The following is a 19,673-nucleotide window of genomic DNA, read 5'->3' on the forward strand; positions in this document are numbered from 1 at the left end:
CTTCACTTATTATAATTTTTTCCAGGTCCTTCCATCTCCTTACGAATGGGGCAATATCATTCTTTCTGATAGAGGCATAAAATTCCATTGTGTGTATGTACCACATTTTCCTGATCCATTCATCTACTGAGGGGAATCTGGGTTGGTTCCATATTTTAGCTATGACAAATTGGGCTGCAAAGAGACTTCTCTGATGAGGAAATGAGAATGGCCAAGAGACATATGAAAAAGTGCTCTACATCACTGGCCATAAAAGTAATGCAAATCAAAACAACACTGAGATTCCATTTCACCCCAATAAGAATGTCCTATATCAAGAAAACTAACAAAGGCTGGGATATAGCCTAGTGCTAAGAGTGCCTGCCTCGGATACACGAGGCCCTAGGTTCAATTCCCCAGCACCACATATACAGAAAATGGCCAGAAGCGGCGCTGTGGCTCAAGTGGCAGAGTGCTAGCCTTGAGCGGGAAGAAGCCAGGGACAGTGCTCAGGCCCTGAGTCCAAGGCCCAGGACTGGCCAAAAAAAAGAAAACTAACAAAAATAAATGTTGGAGAGGATGTGGCCAAAAGGGAACCCTACTTCATTGTTGGTGGGAATGTAAACTGGTTCAGCCACTCTGGAAAGCGGTATGGAGATTCCTCAGAAGGCTAAACATAGAGCTTCCCTATGACCCAGCAGCCCCACTTTTGGACTTCTACCCAAAAGACCACAAACAAGAACACACCAAAGCCACCATTCAAGTACGTTTATCTTTTAAAGTAAATACGGATTTTTTTTAACATCTACTTCCACAGAGTCCACAGTAATGAGTGTTCTATCAAATTTGCATTTATGCTCATTCTGTAAAACAAAAAAGTTTAACATAGTAGGAAAAAAATATGTTCCATCCCAGACTGTCCTCAGATGACCCTTCAGGTTTAGTTATCTAACTACAGTCTATGGCCTCTCTAAGATCACCCAGCATGAATGGAAAAGCCATCTAAGTCTTTTTTTCACATAATTATGAACACAGTTGCTGTGGGTCCCAAGGGCCCCATTGGAACTCTAATAACCAAGGAGCCTGAAAAGTCTATGCATCCCCAAATTATAGCAGTGACAAGTGATGGACTCACCTCGGGAACAGATGGTTTTATTAGTGGCCACTGCCAGACACTTGGCTGAGGGCGGAGCAGGAGGCCATTAGCGTCTGTTCCACTTTGGTAGAGTGGTGGCTCTGTACACCAGGCAAGCTGGGTCTCAAAATAATGGGCAGCAGGAGAGACAAGGCACTTTTGATGCTGTTCAGGGAGAAAACAAGCTAAAATGAAAATATAACATTCTCTTCCTTTCCATGTGAAAACAGGAAAGACAAACCAAGACAATTGTTTTAGTTTTATCAATTGTTTTCGTTTTAGGTCAAGAAGTTTCTTAGTAGGGGAAATGATAAACCAGGGAGGAGGATATCCAGAAATACCTAACACTTGGTGAGTTTATAGGAATGTAACCCTGACTACATTGGCAAACACATGCATGAAGAAAGGAATAAATAGTAATAGTTTTTCTCCCATTCCAATCCCTTCAACCAATACGCATTCAAACATGGTGGAAGGGGAGAGTTCTTATGAGGATCTTCTCCCATCCTCAATGGGAAATAGATGGAGGCTGTTCAATCAAACAACTAATATAAACCCAAGACCTACTGTACAAAGGCTATAATTAACTACAGTGGCACACAAATGTCTTTAAGGCACACATTGGTGAGAAGTAGCAATCTATCCCCATCCATTCCCTTGGAGTAAATAGATGGCAAAAATTTATGGCACAATCTAGCTTCTTACTGTTCATTACACCTCAATATAAACCATGACCAGCTCTTTTTTTTCTAAATCAAATTCTGGTAAGTTTCTCTAATAGTTTGCAGCTATCCTGGAGTCCATGTGTTGGTGTGTCTATCATTCACCCACCTTGAACCAAGTACCACAAATTGATCAGTTTAAATGCCTTATATTTCTTATCCTAAGATCAGCCTCCTGTCAATATAAAAACCAGACAAATACATTATAGGGAAAAAAGTGACAGATGAATGTCTCTCAAAGGCACAAATGTAAAACTCCTCAGTAATATAGGAACATGTTCTATCAAAAAATGTGTATAAAGAAATACATAGCACTACCAGGTAGGGAAGATCTTGTCTTGGTATGCAGGTAGGTGCACCCATAGGATTAAAAAAATCAAAAAATTAAAAGTTAAAAAAGCACACCAGCAGAAAACATTTCTTCTTGATTAGAAACATTGCCACTAAGATGAGGAACAACAAATGGTTCCCCTTGACATTCTCCTATTTTGTACTGGAAGTCTTAGTTAAGGCTAAGACAAAAAGGAGAGACAAATGATATTTACATTGGGAAAGAAGAGATGAAATAGTCTTTGTAATTTATGTGATTTTCTGTCTATATAGAAAATGAGAAAGAACACTAAAACTCTTGTAACTAAGAAGTTACTATAGCAAGTTCATAGGATAAAAGAATGGCATGTAAATAACAATTGCTTTTTTTTCCCCTAAAGCTCCTCTCTGAATATTTGCTTGTTCTGTTGGGACTCTAACACTTGAGCTGAACCTTCAGCTTAACTTTTATTGCTAGTTATTTTAAACTTTCCCTTGGTGGCTTTGTACCACAAATCTCTGGACCTCACCCTCCTGAGTAGCTAGGATTACTGGCATGAAATAGAATACTAGTTTAAAACTCTAAACTTAATAAAACTGTATTTTACACTCTAAAATATTTAAGGTATAACTGCAACAAAATATATAGATCTGTACAAGTAAACTACAAAGGCAACAAACAAGAATTATAAATAAAGGATGGTGATGATGCTGAAAGAGGGTGAATGTTTTTAAGGATTATTAGCAACTATGGAAATAGAACAATGCATAGAAGATTCAAAAGTAGAGAGAGGGACCTTCCTTTCTGTCAAGCCTTGCTACAGGGGTACACTTTCCCCCATTCAGGCATGAAGTGCATTTCTGCAATCACTTTGAATCCCCCTTCCATTTAAGAGTGGCTCACTATTCGGTGTTTAACTTGAGTCTATTCTCTCTTGGCCTCATATCCTTAATCATTTAATTAAGTTACTTGTTCATTTGAAATTTTACTTTTAACTTAATTTTGTAGATAAGAAAATAAATGTTGCAGAGGCTAAAGTAATTTGCCCAGAATCACAAATAATAAAAGTGTGTTTAGCTTAGTTCAAGCTAACTCCAATTTGTATTGTTCCTGCTGTCTCAAGATTTTTAGTCTATTGCTATTATTAGAAAGAATGTGGCTTGAAAAATCAAGTTTAAGAAGGAAAACACAGTAACAATTATTGTTTCTGGTGTCCAAATACCCTTCAACAGAAGCCAGTTTGATTTTCTATGGATTCCTGGGAGTGGAGTGCTAAAACAAAACAAAAATCCTGATAATGGTGAGGGAGGCTCACATTTCTAAGTGAGTTCCTATTTTCAAACCATTAAGAGGCTAATCATCAGCCTTTCACGGCTTGGACCGTCTCCTTCCATTTATATGAAGGATGTGGAAACGCAGTACCAGCTGCACTTAATTTAAGAGCATGCCATGTGATGAGTGGCACTGAAAAACAGGGTGATTTATCTAGAGTGGATTAATTTGCGTTCAGGTAAGGTGTGGAGTGTGTGTGTGTGTGTGTGTGTGTGTGTGTGTATGGTGTGGGGTGATGGTGTAAGAAGGAGGAGAGAAAGAAAGGGCAGGCATAATGCACATAACAAAGTATGTAAATGTGTTGTCAGTTTGGATCCTTAGTATGGAAATGGGTTATACATGGGGATATTTAGGCATGGAAACAGGGCACTGCCCAAGTTCAGTGGACTCAGGTATAAATTGAATCTCTGAGCATGAGCAGTTACCTTCTAGGATTCATGATCACGGGTAAAGACTAGCTCACCTCAAATATCCCCCTGGTGTCCAGAGGAAAGAACAAAAGATCATTCATGATTCCAAAATCCACCTGTGTCTCTATGTCCTTGAGCCGAGGCCCCTCTGAGCACTACACCTGTCTTTTACAGCATCACCAAAGTATCTCCAACAGCCGCTAGATCCCCTCATATGAGTGGCACCAGGAACGCCTTCACACTGACAAGATGAATGTAAGTTTTCTTCTTCTGTCAAAGGGAGATGATAATGAGCAAGGGACCAGCCACAATATAGACCTGGAGGAAGGAGGGATAAATCTCTAGGAGCTTGGAGCATGCAAGCCATAGAAAATGAACCTGTTTTCCCTGGATAATTTGCATATGGCTGAAGTGCCTTGTATATGTCTTTTGATGGAAATCTATCAAGAGTGGTCATTCACTTTTAGAGTGATTTTGGATACAATAAAAACAAAATGTCTATAAATAGTGTTTGACTAAACAGCCTTGCATATAGCTTGTTCATGTTTTTCCCCAATAGAGGATATCATGTTAGCCTAGAGTATCATGTTAGAGTAGAGCATGCTTATACATCTGGTATTGAAGAAAGAACTCCTTCTTCCCTCCATCCCTCCTCTTCCCCCTTTCTCCTCCCTCCCTCCCTCCCTCCCTCTCTCCCTCCCTCCCTCTCTTTCTGCCTTCTGTCTGAATTTTAAAAAGAGAATGTAATTATTCAAGAATAAAGGCGCACTTCAGTTCCACTGCATCAGTATTTCTTCTTACTCCCAAATGTAATATGACCAAGATTATTGGCACTGTGACCCCCTTAGAAAAAAACCTCCTGCTTATTTAAAAAAATTATAACATACATTTATTTTTAAATCTACTTCCTTTACTGAACACAAAACAACAGCTTTAAAATAATTAATACCAAAAATGAAGAGGACTAAAGTGAGTTTGATAGTTATAATTTCAAGGTGAATCTAGCCTAAGGTGCTTAGAAAGTGCTAAATGCTGAAAAGCAGAGATTCCTTATTTGGTCCCAGGTTAACTGAATGCAGCATAAAAGACCATTTTACACCCTCTTTGAACACTCATATTGCAGCCACTCCAATCCAGGAAGGTAGGAATCGTTGATAACGTTTTGCAATAACAATATAACAACACCACATAACAGTAATGCTTTCTTGCCTGACAATCTGAGTTGATTACCAATTGCACCTCACCTGTGACCAGGACTGTATAAGAATTATGTGCATCTTCTCACCCACTGTCTCATAATTTTCTAGTACCAGGGTTTGAACTCAAGGCCTCACCACCCATTTTTAGCTTTGCTTGCTGGTCTGGTCTTCTACCACTTGAGCCACATCTCTGGGTTCGCTATTTGTTACTTATTTTTAGAAATAAAGTCTCATGTATTTTTATGACCAGGCTAGCTTTGAATCTTGATCATTCAGATCTCAGTATCATGAATGACTAAAATTACAGACATGAGCCATTAGCCCCGGGCACACTAGTAGTTTCCCTACTGAAACTTGAAGTTCATGTATACACCCTGACTATGGGCTGAAATACTTATTTTGCCTTTTCCTTCAGCATCCCATGCCAAATAATATCTTTCATTTCTCTTCCTTCCGCCCCTATTTGTCTGTTTATTTGGCTAATTTGGGGCACATGGCAGACCTGACATATGGAAACCCTAAAGTTGGGTCTCTGGTCCAGAACTCCTAGTTATATTGATGCTATTTTTATAAATCAATAGAGCAGAATATCATTCTACAATTTCTTCCTTAAAATTATATATGGTTAATTTTGTACGAGGTATTTGGAAATGGCTTTGGCTAGCAGGCACTGAGTCTCCACTTGGGCCCAACAAATTGAGAGCAAAAGAAAAGCCTAGCATCCCTGCCTGCAGTTTTCATGTACATTTATTGTCTTCCATCTTTGGGCTAGACACTTGCTTAACTGGGTGTGCAGGTAGGCCACTTACTCAGGGGTATCTGTCTAAATGTTAGTGATACCTACTCTATTTTATCCCATTTCAAGGCTGTAACAGGAATGGGGCCAGTATGTTTTTCCTTTCCTCTTCATGTATTTCCTTTTCCTTACTAGAGAGTGGATGTCAGAGGGCAGATTAGGCCTTCCATCTCCAGATTATATGGTGGCTCCCATAAAGAAACGCAAATTCTGAATAATCCTTGATGCCTGCTAACATCATGAGTTCCTGTCCTGGTCCAGTCGTAGACTGCCTCTGTACAGAATTAATGTGAGATGAGGATGTCAAACTCCTAAGTTTCTGTCTGATAATTAAGTGAGCATAGTAGCCACAGGCTTGGGCAAATAATACATAGAGGAAAATTATTAAATATTGGTAGATTAGACTGCAGATTATTGTAACTAATATTTTTTATTATCAAAAATTGAGATTACTCCATTTAGGAATATCTCCTGAAAACATGAGGAAAATCTCTCTGGAATGGCAAGATTGTTCTGAACCTATTTATGACATTGGGAAAAGGCAGTCAAATGGTAGAATTTTTCTCTGTTTTGTGACAGTTGCCTCAAAGGGTAAAGATAATAAAAAGTCTCATAATTTTCCATTTGTATTAGAAAAAAAATCTTCCATCATTGGTACAATATTACTGATGGTTTCCTAGTGTCTTAATAACTCATGAAATGTGTTGAAATTATGGATTGAAATCAATTATTAGAAAGAAAGTTTTGAGAGATTTGCTCAAGAGACTAGACATATTGATAGGGTCATCTTGACTTTGCTAAGGCACAGAGTTTAGAAAAGCAGAAAGCAGTTCACTTTGACTCACAATGTCTCCAAACGCTGTCAAAAACTTCCCACAGTGTCTGCAAATGGGAGCTGCACTGTGCTGATAAGAAATAGAAAGTAATTTCTTACATATAATATATGAACTCTTTAAATTGATTTCTAAATCTGCTCCTTCTAAATGGTCTATTCTGTAGCTCATCCTGATATTCTCATTGCCCAGGAAGTCAATTGTGGTGGCTATTGCATGCTGAGCACATAGCCCTGTGTTCCCTTGACTCTAAGAAAAACAGAAGATTGTCCATCTGCTTCAGATGCAAAAGTTGCATTATCAGATGTTGGATTCCATTAGGAAGACTAGAAATGTGACCATTCAACACTTTCAATATCCATTTTCTGAAAACAATTTACTATATCTTACCAGCTATTTATTCAAAACAATGTAAACTTCCAAGATTTTTCATGAAAAACAATTTCATAGTAGATTTTTTCAAGAGAATTTAGGTTGTAGACATTTTTAAAAAGCAGGTAACTAAAGATACTTAATGTGGCATAAAAACTAATGTTATTAAATTATATGTATCTTAGATAAAATATTACAGGATATATGTAGAATTTTCATAATTTTAGTATACTGGACTATACTAATGGGCAAAGGCTAACATAGAGTGCACTGCTGTCTTTGTTCTTAAAAGAGTTCTGTCTATATGTCTATATGTTAGTGCCTGCAGGTACATGTACATTTAAAAGAAGATATGCAAATAAAAACTAATATAAGTGGGTACCTTTAGGAAATGGACAGAGCATGGCATAATAAAAAGGGATTAAAACTACATTGTGTTATTGTATTTTGTTTTATAGTTTGATTTGGGATCTATATTAATATTTAATATAGTTATTAAATAAAAGCTGTTAAAATCTAGGTTTATAGTAAACTGGAATGTTTTTGAGTAAATTTAAATGAACATAAACCTTTGAGACTATACTTCTGATAGGTCTACTGTCAGGATAAAAATAAACCATGAACATAAAGAGCAATCATATATATAACATATATATATAAACATTGTAAGCAAGTAATTTTATCTGTATCTTAAACAACCATATCTATGTGGATGAAAGGAGATCTAAAATAGAAATTCAAAAATCAAAGACGATAATGAAAATAACTTGACATGCTAAATTTGAACTGAAAATATCAATATAAACTCATATTTAGCATAAATCCTCTTTCATAGCTTATTCTATGAATAATCCTAGAAGCTAGAAAAAATGCAGCTGATTGAATACTCTGATTACTGAAATTGTAGCACTTACATAACATTTTCCACTAGAAAAATCAAGACTTCTTGGGAAAATTGCTGAACCTCAGGACTGATAGAAGACATAGCTATTCAAGAAGAAACCAGAATATATTTTCATATTAGAAAACAAGAATGGTATTACAGATGATTGTGGTCATATCAAAAGCACAAAGTTTCAGTAGAAAGGATTCTCACTTCCTAAAGGAGGACAATTTAGCAACAATAAAAGAACATGAATGTGATTGAGAGACTAGAAACCAAATATGTAAAGTGCAAGAACTCATAATTCTAGCAAAAACAGATCACATAAACCAAAACACAAAGTATTTATTTCATGCTGGTAATACCCAGTGTCAACAAATTAATCTGAAAATTTACCAAAGATGGGTAGATAATGGCAATTACCCATGGAAACTATAAGCAGGTAGACCATGGTCCAACCCAGCCCTGGCATAAATGTGAAGCCTTATCTGAAATGGAATGAAAGCAATTAAAGGGCATGGCTCAAATGGTCGAGCACTTTCCTGGCAAACAAAAGGCCTTAAGTTCAAATCTCAGCACATTCAACATGAATGTCTAGATGTCAAAAACCAGGAAAGTATATACCAGCCAAATCCTAACAAGAGTAGCCCCTCTCTTGATGAGGGTCTGACAGTTACCCCACATGCCATAATATAATATTCATGGGAAACTCTAGAGACAATTCCAAGTGTAAGTTTTATACTTTTCTGAGTAGTGCAAGATGGAATCTTGCACTGCCCTTCTCTGTGGCCACTGGAAGCCATGAACTATGCTTTGGTTCATGACATTCACACTGTGTATGCCACCTGACCATCCGTCCCTCAGTGGCCATCTCTGGTGTTATGTGGATTGTCCATGCATTGTGGAGCTGGTTTCAAGGAACTCTTATTTGACTTAACAATTGACCCAAAACACAACAATAATGATGCTGCTGAGTTAAATATGGCAAAAGGAGAGCAGATAGTGTTTCCCTTATGTGAAAATATGTTGTCAATCTCATGTGGAAAGAAAAAAAATACATATATAATAAGGTCATTGTGTCTATGTCACTCACTCTATGTGATCCATTATTCAGGGATTATGTCACACTCACACCGTCACTGTCTAAAGAAGCATGAGGACAGAACAATGAGATGTTTTGAGAGAAATGCTCCCGCATGCACAAGCTTTAATATAGTATACTGCTACAATTATTTCCTTCATTATTTGTTAGTGCTATTCATTTCTTACCAGACCAAATTCACAAATGAAACTTTATTATACTTTTGAATGCATTTGAAAAATACCAAAAAATATAGAATTTGGTACTCTTTGAAGCTTTAGACCCCAACTAGGCCTTTGAAAATATTCCTTGTGAAGTAGGTGGAAGAGCATAGAAAGAAAATCTAAGGTTGATCAATAGAAGTTGATGAAATCTGACAAAAATTTGAGATGATAACTTTGTTCGTCCCCACTGCATCTTGGACTCGGGGTGTGGGCACTGTCTCTTAGTTTTGTTGCTCAAGATTAGCACTTTAGTCACAGCTCCACATTTTTCTTCCCAGTATGGCTTTGAACCATGATTCTCAAATCTCACCTCTTGGTTAACTAGGATTATATGAGAAACCCCTGGCACCTAGCTGAGATGATTAATTTTTAAACAGAAAATTAATAGAGGTAAAATATTGTGCATAGATATAATAGACTTAAATCTTCAGATCAATGCAAATTCTATACCCATATTGTAAAATGGCAAAAGTATAAAACATAATTTGAAATGATTACAATAAGATATAAGTAAATACCTGTAATATGGGAGTTTCAGTAATACTGTGTTAAGCTATAAAAATCAGTAAGTATAGGATGTATAAACTGCTCATTAAGTTAGCTTTATCTTATGGGCATATGTGCATCATGATCTATTATATGTTTTATTTTCTAGCTGGAGACTAAATATTATTTTAAGCACACTTGAAGCAATTGCAGAAATTCCTGCGTTTCTGGTCAATAAAACTCTCTCAACAGATTTCAAAGAATACGTATCTGAGGCTTACAGTCTGTGACTGCAAAGCAGTAAAATTAAAAATCAATAGAGATAAACAGAAGGAAGAAAAATAATCATAAACAGAGAAAAGGGAACATTTCTAAGTAGTCCATAAATCAAAGAAGGAATAAATAAAATCAACTCAGAGTACAGAAAAATCTAAGGGATTCAACAAAGTCAGATTAAAGAGGAAAAATTTAGTATTTTATTGCTTAAATTTAAAAAATCATTCCAGTTAAGAATTTGTGAATAGAAAAATAAGGTGAACCCAAAGTGTTGGTGGCTCGTGCCTATAATCCTAGCTAGTCAGGAGGCTGAGATTAAGAATCTTGGGTCATACTGAGATAAAAATACTAAATTTCACAGACAATCATGAAAATTTTAATTAAAATTATTATCACGTGTAAATATATGATTTAATATATATTAAATTTGCAGCTATAAATTAATATCAAGGTTGTTGAATACTCTAAAGTTGACAAAACCAAAGAGTTAAGGAATTGGCAAAGTACTTCCTTAGTTACTTGTGGGTAGGTAACATTGAATACTTTCCAAAACCATGTTTCATTGCATAAAAAAGTGTGTGTGTGTGTGTGTGTGTGTGTGTGTGTGTGTGTGTGTGTGAGCATTGATCCTACTCCTGGACATGTACATTACAGAAAACATTTAGAAAGAATCAAGTCAAATGCACTGCTACAGTAAAATGGCTTTAATGAATTGTGTACCTAGGGATTGGAATAGAGCAAGTAAAGCAACACTATGTATCAGCACCTATGAATCTCAAAGGCAATACTGAATGAACACTGAAATATGACATTAATGTTAACCCAGGGGGCTGTGGGAACTAGAAGAGAAGGGTAACACAAGAACGTTTATAGATGATATAGTTTTCTATAAGTTATAGAGTGGATATTCATCCTACCTACGGTATACTAACACAAACACAAACATACCATATAGACTATATAATATAAAACTATAATATATAGTGAATACTATTATTAAAATATAATAATACGTTGTGCATGTGTGTTGATGTTGATGACATTCTGCATAAAACCCTCAGACTATATAATTTGAGCCTAAGTAGACATTTCAGTTCCAATCATTATGTAATTAGTTATTCATGGTAGGTTTGTTAAGCTATAGTAATCTATCATTTGAAGCAAGTTTAGGCTTAAACTGTAATAGTCAAATCATCACTGTGTTGGACACTTTTATTTGTATTCTACACATTGCTTTACTGAACTTTGCATTCATTATATGTCCAATTTGTCTGTGTGCCAGACAAGCCCCCATTCCCCACTCTGTGTCAACAGTATATACAAACATTTTCTTTTAATTCACTTCTCTTTCATCAGACTTTACAAGCCCTCTCTGGGGATGAAGTCAAGCATTTCTGTGTTCAGATGTATTTTCTGGCCCAAGGAGATAATTTTGCACAGAGTCAATAGCAATATCCCAGAAGTGAAACAGAAAACTGAAAATGTGAAACAGAATTCAATAGGAAGATCAGAGCAGAAAGCTCCTTAGCCACACAGGGTATGTTTTTTCCAAAGAACACATAAATGCAAATGCAGAACATAATACCGACATGTGATCAGAGAAGATTAGGCCATGTTATTAGATAACCTTGTCAATATGAGCAGAGTTCTGCCTTTATAACTCCCAAAGCAGCCCCATTGTGTAGTTGTACTGGAAGCCAGTTCACGTTAATGGATCACACAGAGATACCCCTCAAACCTCAGTTAAACTTGTCACTTTATCAAGAGATCATTCCATTATTTATGCTAGATAACGGTGTGCAAAAATAATATGAAATTGTGAATAAATGAGGATTTTTCAATGGATTCTTCATTTTATTCATGCAAAATGGAGCATTTCTGTCAGCCACCCTAAGTACAACATGGCCTTTTATGAAGAAAAACTAAAATTGAAAAGAGATGATAAAGGTGATTAATTAAAACCCCACTTCCTTCCATACACAATGTGCCATAGTCCACTGCACCCCCAAGGCTTTGAGTCTTCTAACCAGTGACTACATTTATCTTCAAAATAATTTGTGATTCTCAGAAACTTTTTTTCAGTAATTAATTAGCAATGATGTATTTCTAACACTTATCATTAGGAAACATCTGTTCCTTGGCATGAGTATAACAATGATAAGAATGTAAGAATATGCACATCTATGGAAATCACAGGTATCTCAGATTAAGACAAATCAGAAGATCTTTATCTGACATGCTCGCAGACTCATTCACATGCATTAGGATATGCACATCGAAGTGTTCTTACTTTCTATTTATTTTATTGATGGATTAATTTCCAGAACTGAAGCTTGAACTCAGGTCCTGGGTGCTTGTCCCTTAGATTTTTCACTCAAGGCTGGCACTCTATCACTTGAGCCACAGATCCACCTCTGGCTTTTTGATGGTTAATTGGAGATAATATCACAGACTCTGCTGCTTGTTTTGAACCAAATTCTCAGAATTCTGCTGAGGATTATAGGTGTGATTCACCAGTGCCTGGTTCATATATTCATATGTATATATATACATAATATAAGAATATATATTATGTATATATGTATGTATGTGTACCTATTATATACCTTATGTCTCTTCCATCTATCTATATAAATATAGAGATATATATGTATATCTTTATATCTATCTAGAGCTGTAATTTCTTTTAAGAACTTGATAAAAGGACAACTAAGCAGAAACGAAAAACTGAAATAATTTAAGTTGGTAACATGGTCAATTTGGAAGATGGAGTGTTAAAAAATAAAACTAAATCTCTGAATGATGAAAGTGGAATAGTTTAGTTTGGCCTTTGGTTTCTTATCAATTAAAATCAGAAGCATATTTATCAGATTGTCAAGAAATTTAGAGTTGACCGATCTGAGTGCTCCCGAGTTAGCAATTGGCCCCCTACAGTTTGCTGGTGGCCATCCACCATGGAACCATGCTGCAAAACAATTTGTCATTACCTAGAAAAGCAACAGTGTGAATATCCCCAACTGGGAAGTCCCAGATTGTGTCTATACCACATGGAAAGAAGAGAAGTATCAGATTGTGCCTCTCATACTCCAATCCTGATTGTAACTGTAATATGATTACAGGGCATTTCAAACAAAATTATTATTAAAAGTGTTATACGTAAAGGCATCATAAAAAAAAAATCAATGTATCTGTGCCTGGGGATATGGCCTAGTGGCAAGAGAGCTTGCCTCGTATACATGAGGCCCTGGGTTCGATTCCCCAGCACCACATATACAGAAAACGGCCAGAAGTGGCGCTGTGGCTCAAGTGGCAGAGTGCTAGCCTTGAGCAAAAGGAAGCCAGGACAGTGCTCAGGCCCTGAGTCCAAGGCCCAGGAATGGCCAAAAAAAAAAAAAAAAAAAAAAAATCAATGTATCTGAAGAGATTAGCAGAGACTCTCGTAGCATTTGATTATGGATGCAACCCAAAATTTTTTTTTCCAAGTTTATGAGTCTTGGGATCACAATGGTCACTCTTGAGGAATGTCTTTCTTCTGTTTAAATCTTTTCTTGTAAATATTTTGGTGAATGCATGTACCAATGCAAACATGATTTTCACCCCCAAAACATCTTCTAAAATGCCAAATACTCCTTGCTGAAATGTCAGAAAGATCTTAGGGTTCAGGTAAAAACTCCATGTGCTTCATAGAGCTCATGTCTTATCCACACATGGCTTCTCTCCTTACAAACATCATTTATGATGAGAACCGGTCTGCCAGGTGAGTATGCCGTTTTGTCATCTTCTCAAACATCTTGTTGTTATGCTTTGTGTCTAATAAAAACAGCATGGTTTTGGCACGAGATCAAGCCTGAGGACAAATGAAATAGAACTGAAAGCCAACATATGGACCCTCAGACCTATGTCCACCTAATCTTTGATAAGGGAGCCCAAAAAATAGGATGGAAGAAAGGTAGCCCTGTCAACAAATAGTGCTGGAAAAATTAGTTAAACACATGTAGAATACTAAAGTGAGATCCTTATATCACCCTGTACCAGAATCAATTTCAAATGGATCAGTGATCTCAAGGTAAAAGCAGATACCCTGAAAATATTACAGAAAAAAATAGGAGAAAGGCTAGGGCTCCTTGGAACAGGTCAAAACTTTCATGATAAAGACCCCAAAATACAACTAATCAAAGGATGGTTGGATAAACGGGATTGCATGAAACTGAAGAGCTTCTGCATGGCAAAGGAAATAGCTAGCAAGATAAATAAAAAGCCCTCAGATTGAGAGAAGTTCTTCATTAACCATACAACAAACAAAGGCTTTATATCTGAAATATATTTACAGGTCAAAAAATTAAATCCCCCCCAAAACAAATCCTTAAAGAAACACCTGCCCATTTAATAAGTGGGCTAAGAACCTAAGGAGACTTCTCTGAAGAGGAAATAAGTATGCATGTAGAAATGTTCATCATATCTCTCAGAGACACAGCTTAAAAGCAGTGGAGATCTCTTATTTCCATATCTTGGAGTACAGACACCCCACACACACACCCACACACAATTTTATATAACTATGAAGAGGCATGTAGGTATTGTTTTTTGTGTGTGTTTCTCTCCTATGAGAATACTCTTTTGATCTCACTATGAGAATTTAGAATATTGTAAAATTTATCATATTCCAGTCTTCTAATCATGTTTCCAGTCTTCGGAAGAATTGACATTCATACTGTATTCTTTCAGACTCTTTCACCACCATCAAAAATCCAAAGGTACTTTTACCCTGAGATTTGAAGGACGTTTATGAAGAGTCTTCAAGTAAATATCACACACACTCCCGCCCCAAGTAGCATCTATTTTATATTACTGCATCTTTGACTGAACTATTGAGTGCATACACACACTATATTCCACTGGATTATTTTATGGACCTTACAGAGGTCTGACATAATGCTTCCTTCAAACACTTTAAGAAATTATTTGCCATTTGTGGACAAGGAATAGTGGGTTTATGTTTCCTAGTATTAAGATGCCAAATGCTACACTAAATGGGGACAACCACATATTAAACTACAGTCAAAAGCTAGACAGTCATGTTTTGCCCAGATTTCAAAGAAGGGCTAGTAATCATACCAATGATGTCTTTTATACTGCAGTGATTTGATCTTGAAGTTTCTCAAATACTCTTGTATTGCTGAAAGATGAAAAATTACACAAAGCATGATTCTCCCAAGAGTTACAGTTCAAATCATAAGATTCTGTAAAATGTGTGGGCCACTTGGCTCTTCCTCCAAAGATCTGGCAAGATCCGGTCCTCCTGAAGTTTGCTTTCACTACGTTAAACACAGGGAAGAAAAATACTGAATATGATATATATATATATATATATATGCACACATAGATATCATATATATATATTATGTATATTCCATTCAGAGAGCATTGGAAAAAGAATCAATGTGTTGAGTACAATTAATCTTCACCTAGTTTATCTGGATGAATGCTATTATAACACTGGCTGGCTGTTAAGGTATGCCTAACTTAGAATTTATGCATTTTCTTTTGGTTAACACATTTTTCCCATTTTATATACAGTGTTTACAACTAAGCTCATAGGAATATTATGTCAAGAAAGTAATCACAACTGTATACCATGAATGAACACCCTGTGTTTTTTAAGGAAACAATGCATGCACATCATGGCTATTTATAATTTCTGCAGAATCAGAGCTATAATTTCTATGTAAAGTTCTCCTAGAGCTAATACATTAATTCTGCCAGGAAACTTTGTGGTTATAAAGTCATGTATGTGCATCATGGACATGGTATCTCTCAATGCCAGGTGCTCAAAGGCAGCTTTCTGGAAACCTAGCAACTGCCACAAGTCATGTTCTAAATGCCTTCTCTGTGCATAATTAACATATATTTTATTATGTTCTGTTGTTCAAGAGAAATAAAAGGAATTTTGTGGCTGTAAAAAAATAAATGGAGTGTTATGTATTGGTGGCTTATGCCTGCAATCCTAGCTACTCCAGAGGCTGAGATCTGAGGATTTCAGTTTGATACCAACCTGGACAGGAAAGTCTGAGACTTTTATCTCCAATTAACTACCCCAATCAAAAGCCAAAAGTAAAGGCTCAACACAAGTAAGAGAGAGTTAGCCTTGAGAAAGAAAGGAAGAAAGAAAAAGAAAGAAAGAGAAAGAGAAAGAGAAAGAGAAGGAGAAAGAGAAAGAGAGACAGATGGAGGAAGGGAGGGAGGGAAGAAGGGAAGAAAGGAGGGAGGGAAGGAGGGAGGAAGGGAGGGAGGGAGGGAGGGGGAAAAAAGGAAAAAAAAAAAGCTTGGACATCTCCCAGTCCCAAAGTTCAAGTCCCAGGACTGGCACATGCATGTGCACACATGCATGCGTGTACACACACACACACACACACACACACGCACACATGCAAATGGTATGTATAAATTTTGTCTTCTTCATAGGGTAGCGTAAAACCCTTTGGCTTTTAAGTCTTCCTAGAAGGAAATGTGGCATGTGATTTACACCTGTTCTATAACTATTTATTGACAACTGTGATGGTGACCCTTGACTATCAACATGATTAATAAATACCCAGGAGATTGAGAGAACGCACTTTTGTCTCTGAGGGTGTTTCCAGAAACTAGAAGAGCATGAGAGCTTGACCCTAATAAATTGTTTCATCTACTTACAGATTCAAATTTGAGTGGATTATTAGGAAGTAATGGAATACCTTGGAGGAACTAGGTCTCAAGGGCATGTCTAGCCGTGGACCCTTCTGTTTCTTCTCATGTCTACTTCCTGTCCTCAGTGAGATGAACTACGTCCAGTCTCAAACATTCCCCCTGCCATGATTCTCTGCCTCACCATCAGCCTTAAAACACAGCCCCACGTGACAGTGGATGTAAACCTCTGAAACCACGAGCCAGAATCAACCTTTCTTCCCTTAAATTATTTGTCAGATAATTTTCAAAGCAACACAAAATTAGCTAATCAATTTCCTTTGAGGTGTGTACAGATGAAGATGAGAAAGATTCAAAAGTGAACATTGTAAACCAGTGTTATTAGTTATCTGTTACCACCTTAAGAAATCAGCACAGATTTGATGATTTAACACAAATTTACTTTCTTGCAGCTTCAGAAAATAAATGTATAAAATTAGGTTCACTATATTCAATGCATCCTCAAAGGCAGTTATTTTTGATGTCTCTAGGTAAGACCTTGATTCTGTGCATTCCCCAGTTTTCAAAGGCCACATACATTCCCTGGCTAATTTCTTCTCCTCCTCTCCATGTTCAAGTACCTCACTCTGACTTCTGGTTCATTCTTCAGATTGTCTATTATTAATGTCAATCCTCTTGCCTCCCTATTATAAGGATCCTTAGGAACACATTTGGGCTTCCTTGGATGAATCAAACTAATCCTTACATTTACAGATACTGAAGCACATCACATCTTCAAACTCCCTTTTGCCACCTAAATTAGCATTGTCACAGATTACAAAGATTCATCTTTGCTAATATATTTGCCAGGGATACTAGTCTGTCTACCAACCCAAGGTTTGCTGTCATTAAGCTTACTTTTCAGAGAGAAGACAGTAAATACATAAACGGAAAATCAAGAAACAGTATAATTTCAGGAATTATATTGTATGAAGGAAAAAATGAGCAAAATGAGAATAAATAGTTGGATACAATATGTCTTTTTTAAATCAAAGATGGGGCTGAATGTAATGGTACAACCCTGTAAAGCCAGCTACTCAATAGGTCAAGTGTGAATGATCTTGAGTTTGGGGCCAGAATGGACAGAGGTAGTGGACAAAACCTGTCTCAAAAATAAACAAAAACCTTAACACAAAAAAAGTAAACCTAAAGGTCTCAGAAAATATTTCAAGTGGTTACACATCCATTTCACATGCAACAAGACCTGGGTTTAATCCACATAATTGGTGAAAAATAAGTCAATGATGATCTAAGAAAGCCTTTAAGATAAAGGACTTGGGATTCCAATAATGAAAAGAGCTTTCTAGGTGGCAGGTGGAAGGATAAGAAAGTGGAAAGACCTAGCCAGCATTGTTTAAAGTCTTGGGTGTTTGGAGGGAAACACACAATGATCTTTTACGGCTTAGAGAAAGAGTGGGCTCAGATAAGATGCTTTTTTGTGGCTCATGGTTAGAAATTTTCATTGTACAGACTTAGAAGAGATAGCAAAGGAGAAAACTTGAGCAGAGATAGCAAAGGTGAAAACTTAAGCAATGAGAAATTATGCTATGATTTATCCCAACAGAAGTTAGCTGCTAAAAAGTATGAACTAGGAAGGACCAAGTTGATGGTATGTTGGCAGGGTAGGAGGTAGAGGTGAGCTGGACCAAGCAGGAGTAACGGCGTCATGACTAAGACTTTTGTGGTAGAGATGCTGAAAAGCTATTTAACTTCAGAAATATTTGAATTTGGGCCTCTAATTAATTTCCCCGGGGGAAGACTTGTGTGTATTGCCTAGCAGACCCTGTTTTTAACTATATGTAGGCATGGAGAGCATGCATATTCTAGGAGTGTTTTCTAGTTCCTTTGGTCTGCCACTTGACTTGATAGATGTTTGTTTTACTGTGTTTGCCAGCTGTTAGGCCAAGTGATTGGATTGATCTGTTGTTTTAGTAATGTTATCCGGTTTACAACCATCTCTAGAGTACCCTATGCCCTGTATTATATTCCTCTGTAATAAAACTACTTACAATTACCTTAGTCAATACTCTCTTGGCTGCAATGGGAAAAGCCTCTAGGTATAATTTGTAGTGATATTTGTCTGATGTTGACTTGACTCTATTTGCTTAGCTGTTCTTACTCCACGTTTAGAAAATATTTTCATTCTTTACTTCCTGGTCCTCACCTGTCCACAATGAAACCGAACTCTGGCAAACATTTTGCTCATGGCATTTTTATTCTCAGAGATGGGAAATGTGCCTGTCAGATTCTGAGTAGGTGTTTCATGTTATGATTTCTTTTCCTTAGCAAATGTTAGTGTCTGGAAATTTTAGTCATAGTGAAGGAAGAAAACTTGTACTCCTGGGAAAAACATACAAAAAAAGACAGGTCCACGTTTGCTACTGCTTTGGGATAGACTAAACTCCTGGAATACATTTGAAGGAAGACATTTATGCTATTGATCCAACTTACTCACTCAAGTTTATTGAAGAATGATATGTCAAAGTTGGCTTTAAAGGCTACTGAACAAAATATTCTGTTAAAAAATCTACTATTTGGTTTCCAAGAATAAAGAAAACTAAACAAGGTAGATTCCAGGACTTCAGAATTTATGTACACAGTGAGACTTAGAGACTGAATCTAAGTATGAAAGCAAATGTTTTCTTGACATTTCTTTTCAAAATAAATCACTCCTCCAGGTTGTTTTTAGAGGCCCAATTCAATAACTCAGTGGAAATATTTTACTTAAAAAATTTCTCTTTTGCCATATGGAATGCTCTGTCTCTGGGTCCCATCCTTCCCTCCAGAAATCAGGATAATACCTTTATCAGTCCCACTCATAGAAAAAAAAAACAGGAAATCTCTTGTCTTACCAAATACTATAGGAGAAAAGAAAACATGTGCAATGTCAGGAACACAGTAGGTACTCATTTATT

This window comes from Perognathus longimembris, chromosome 10, assembly GCF_023159225.1.
Source record: "Perognathus longimembris pacificus isolate PPM17 chromosome 10, ASM2315922v1, whole genome shotgun sequence".
Classification (NCBI taxonomy): domain Eukaryota; kingdom Metazoa; phylum Chordata; class Mammalia; order Rodentia; family Heteromyidae; genus Perognathus; species Perognathus longimembris.